This window comes from Leptonychotes weddellii, unplaced genomic scaffold (assembly GCF_054177405.1).
Source record: "Leptonychotes weddellii isolate Sample4059 unplaced genomic scaffold, ASM5417740v2 HiC_scaffold_28, whole genome shotgun sequence".
NCBI lineage: Eukaryota > Metazoa > Chordata > Mammalia > Carnivora > Phocidae > Leptonychotes > Leptonychotes weddellii.
In genome coordinates this window covers 26,538-31,470 of record NW_027874012.1, presented here as the reverse complement: position 1 = coordinate 31,470, position 4,933 = coordinate 26,538, and the positions used below count along the sequence as shown (strand labels likewise).

The window sequence follows — 4,933 nt, the reverse complement described above, 5'->3', positions numbered from 1 at the left end:
ACATCTTTGAATCCATTGAGCTTTCCCTAGAACAGTAATTTGTAAAAGGTTATTGTAGAAATCATGCCAAGTCTTACTCTAGGCTAATTTTTTTCCCTTGTGACTTAGGAAATTATATATGGGTTTTTCACTTTTATTTTTTTAAGATTTTATTTATTTATTTGACAGAGAGAGACACAACGAGAGAGGGAACACAAGCAGGGGGAGGGGGAGAGGGAGAAGCAGGCTTCCCGTGGAGCAGGGAGCCCAGTGTGGGGCTCGATCCCAGGACCCTGGGATCATGACCTGACTTGAAGGCAGACGCTTAACGACTGAGCCACCCAGGCGCCCCCAAGTTTTTCACTTTTTACTTCATTCTGGACAATGGAGATAGATAGCTGTGGTTGTTTTATCCTAACTTTTGTATTTCTGTGAAATTTCTGCATTTCATTCTTATCTTTAATGTATATTTTCACTGGATATAGAAATCTTGGTTGAGAGATTTTCTTTAAAGCATTTTGTAGATGATATTCCATTATCCTCTCTCCTTTTTTTTCTAATGAGAACAGTAATTTATATCATTGTTCTCTTATATGTAATGTGTCTTTTTCTTGTCCCCTTTCAACATTTTTCTCTTTATCTCTGGTTTTCCTCAGTTTGGTTGTAATGTATCCAGTGGGGTTTTCATTGTAATTATCTTGGTTGGCATTCAAAGTTATTCATAAATAATTATCCTAATTGGGATAATTATTTAATTTTGTTTTTTGAACTACATTTGGAAAATATTCTTTTTTCTTTCTTTTAAATATGGAGTGCTTCATGAATTTGCATGTCCTCCTTGTACAGGGGTCATGCTAATTTTCTCTGTATCATTGCATTTAGAAAATATTCTGTTATGTATCTAATATTCTTTATTCTTTATCCCCTTTACTATTTAGATTCCAATTGCATATGTATTACATCATTTGCATACGAAGGGACAAAGCATATGAATGGATAAAGACATAACATGCAAAATGTTAGTATTGCACAAAATAGCCTTTAAGGTAAAAAACATTAATAGAAAGTAATGAAGATTAGTTCATAATAATAAAAATTTTAACTTACCAAGAACTAATAATAATTTTAAACTCTATGCACCTGAAACCATAGCCTAGGAGTGTATAAATAAAAATTTTCATAAACACAGAGGAGAGAAAAATCTTAAAAACATAATGTAAAATCTTTAATATACTTCATTCAGTATGTGACAGAAAAATAGGACAAGAATACAAGCAAAACATCATTATTAAACAATCCTGTTAATTTCTATTAATACTATTTTATCTTAAAGTCTATTTTTTCTAATAATAGCATATCTACATTAGCTTTCTTTTGCTTGGTATTTACAAACTGTCTATTCATCCATTTGCTTTCAGTCATTCTGTATTCTCATATTTTATGTTTGTGTCTTGTAAACAATTTACAGTGGACTTTTAAATCAATCTCAAATATTGCTGTTCTAATTAGTGTATTTATTTATTTAATGTCATTAGTCATGTTAGTTGTATATTCACTGATTTAATTTTTGTTTTCTATTCATTCCACCTCTTCTATTTCAATTTTTTCTCTTTTATGTTACATTTAAGATTTTTTTTTTACTTGTTTATATTTTTTAAAAATCTTGAATGTGGGCACCTGGGTGGCTCAGTTGGTTAAGCATCTGCCTTCGGCTTAAGTCATGATCACGGAGTCCCGGGATCGAGTCTCACATTGGGCTCCCTGCTCAGTGGAGAGTCTGCTTCTCCCTCTGCCCTTCACCCTGCTTGTGCTCTTTCTCTCGCTCTCTCTCAAATAAATAAATAAAAATCTTAAAAAAAAAAATCTTGAATGTACTCTTTCATTTAGTTGTCATAGTGTAATAATGATATATAATAATACCTCTGTACTTGGTCTTTGGTCCCTCATTCCAGACACAGAGCTCCTAAAAGAATTTCCTGAGTGATAGGAGTAGCTTTTGTTAGCATAATAAGACTCTTTCAGCCATATCTGAGTTTATGCTAATAAGATGACTCTCAGTGGGCCCCTAGATAGCTTCAAGATGAGGACTGGTTGTCAGAAGAACCAGCCAGGCCCTGATCTCTGAGGAGATCACCCATGGCCAATGATTTAATCAATCATGCCTATATAATGGAACTTCCATAAAACCCCCGAAGAGTGGTATTTGGAGAGCTTCCAGGTTGGCAAGCATATTGAGGTGCACACCTGGAGGGAGGATGGGGAATTTTGTGCCTCTTTGCTTATGTGTCCCTAACCCTTTTTCTTGGATTTGGCTGTTCCTGGGTTATATTTTTTATAATAAACTGGCGATAGTGAGTAAAGAGTTTTCCTGAGTTCTGTGAGCTGTTATAACAAGTTACTGAACTGAGGAGGGTGTTGTGAGAGCCCCCAGTTTATACCTGATCAGTAAGAAGTAGGAGAGGCCCAGAACTTGTGATTGACATCTGAAGTTGGGGACAGTCTTGAGGGTCTGAGTCCGTAACCTGTGGCATTTGCCTTAACTCCAGTAGTTGGTGTCAGAATTTAATTGAATTGTATACACTTGATGTTCAGAGAGTTGGAGAAGTGGTTATTAGTATGGGAAAAACCCACTCATTGGTGTCAGAAATATTGTGTATAAAAACAGTTACAGAAGTTACAAAATGTGTACAAAACTAATTAAAGTCTAAAGTAAACCAAACCCTAACAATACTACTCCCGCCCGGCAAAGAAAGAATTGTAAACATTTTATCTTTACTGGATCGCTCCTGTTTACTGTTATTTTTTTATGTTTTCTTTTTTTTTTTCTTGTTTAATAAACCCTGGTGATACACCAGTGTGGATATGATGCTTCAGGATGTGTTGGATTGATGGTTTCCTTTTGTTTCAGCCTTACACTGTTGGTATCTCAAGTTACTTTGGGAAGTCACTTCTAAGGCTGTGTGACTTGATCAGGCCCTGGCCTCAGACATCTGTTTCCTTCTACCAGACTCCAAAACTGAAGCCAACTTCTCCTGAGTAGATATATCTTGCACTGCAACAACTTCAGTGTTCCTATGCTCTGCTGGCTTATATGGGACCTCCTTTCCCTTTTGTTTTGACATGTCCTTTACTACCTTTGCAAATTTTTTATGTTCCTAAAAAAATGTATATTTAAAATCCAGCAGTGTTCATTTTTTTTCAGTAAGAGAGGGACCTACTTTATAATGACTGCCCCCCTCACTGGAATTCAGCTTCAAGAAGGAATGTTTATGATGTTTTCTAGGAAGGTCCCAGTTAATATTTTTAAGTAATAATTTAATCCATAACTTTCTCATATATGCATCAATTCCTACAATGTGGGAAAGCCCTGTCAGGCTCATCCTTCACTGTCTACATTAAGTGTCAGCTCTTCTGAGGAGGTTTTTTCAACAACAACTATGCACAACAATCAATCACTCTCCCTTCCTTCCCATGCCCCCTCTTCCCTGCGTGTGCTCCTAAGTTGTCTCCACAATTAGGTTAGTAACGTAAGAGCAGAATTCTTTTGTATTCATTTTATTTTATACATTATTTATATATATTTATTTCATTGTACCTACAGCAACTAGAAAAGTGTACAGAATAAAAACATTCAATATCCCCTTACAATAACATTTTCTACACGAGAACATGGTTATGATGAAAACAAATAACATTTTTCAATTATATTCACTTTATGCTATAATTTATAGTGATCTGTCCTGAACATTAGAATTATACTTCTCTAGAAAAAATGAAAGGAATACTTGAAGATCAGGGGCGCCTGGGTGGCTCAATCATTAAGCATCTGCCTTTGGCTCAGGTCATGATCCCAGGGTCCTGGGGTTGAGCCCCACATTGGGCTCCCTGCCTAGCAGGGAGCCTGCTTCTCCCTCTCCCACTCCCCCTGCTTGTGTTCCCTCTCTCACTGTGTCTCTCTCTGTCAAATAAATAAATAAAATCTTAAAAAAAAAAAAAAAAGAATACTTGAAGGTCAGCAAAAAAGCACATTAATATGGATAAAATTCCAATGTTCATTAGTTTTTTTTAAATACAAAGATTCATTTTAATTTTGCTACGAATGTATATGGTACTCAAGTATATTGCATTTAAGGTACTTCACAGTTCAACATGAAACTGTCAAGTTATTTTGGAGTTCACATCATTCTTGAAGAAGAGACAACACCTTTAATCCTATTATTTTGGCATTTCTTCTTGTCATAATAATTTCATGGTGCACCCTTATACTCTTTTCTGTGTGTGATTTCTCTCTAACTGAAACAATAGATTATAGTGTGACAAAAGAATGATTTTTTTTTCAGTCAGGCTTCAGTTCCCTTTAAAAGAAAATTGCTTTTATGCCTTCCTTACAAAGGAACCTATGATGTTTGAAGTTAAACAAAATGACCTAGTAGAAAATACGTCAGTTTAGAACTACAAGATTTGTGATTGAAGATGTCATACTGAATTTTCAGAATACGATGGAAACATTGATTCAAACATCCTCCAAAAATGTCTTACCAAATTCACAAAGAAGCAATAGTGTGTATTTTTTTTAATTGATGAGATATTTTTAAAAGGAATTTATATACCTGGTTAAATTGCTTAGTAAAATGCAATGTTAATATAACTCAAGACCTTTTTACTTACTTAAGAAATGAATCCTATATTTGTATAGCTAAAGTGGAGTTATAAGTTTTGAATTGCAAATCATAAAACTGGAGAAGGTTTAATTTAAATAGAATAGAAGAGATCAGCTAGTCAGACTCTTGAATTTAAATAAGAGCCAATTGAGGCTTACTGTAGGTAGCAGAATAATAAAATTAATGGCTTAAATAAAAGTTTAAGAATTAATCATCATACTTTTATTTGTTTTATTAATAGAAGTATTACAGTGTATTTACATTTCAAAAAGTTCTTGATTTAGAACCTTTTA

The 4,933-nt window shown here is 34.3% G+C and overlaps 1 non-coding gene across 1 annotated transcript; it reads right to left on the bottom strand.

Annotated features, from left to right (window-relative positions):
* Positions 1–780: 780 nt before the first annotated feature.
* Positions 781–884, bottom strand: LOC115939239 (U6 spliceosomal RNA). The gene has a single exon (XR_004074108.1). It is a non-coding gene; the product is annotated as a U6 spliceosomal RNA (small nuclear RNA).
* Positions 885–4,933: the final 4,049 nt, after the last annotated feature.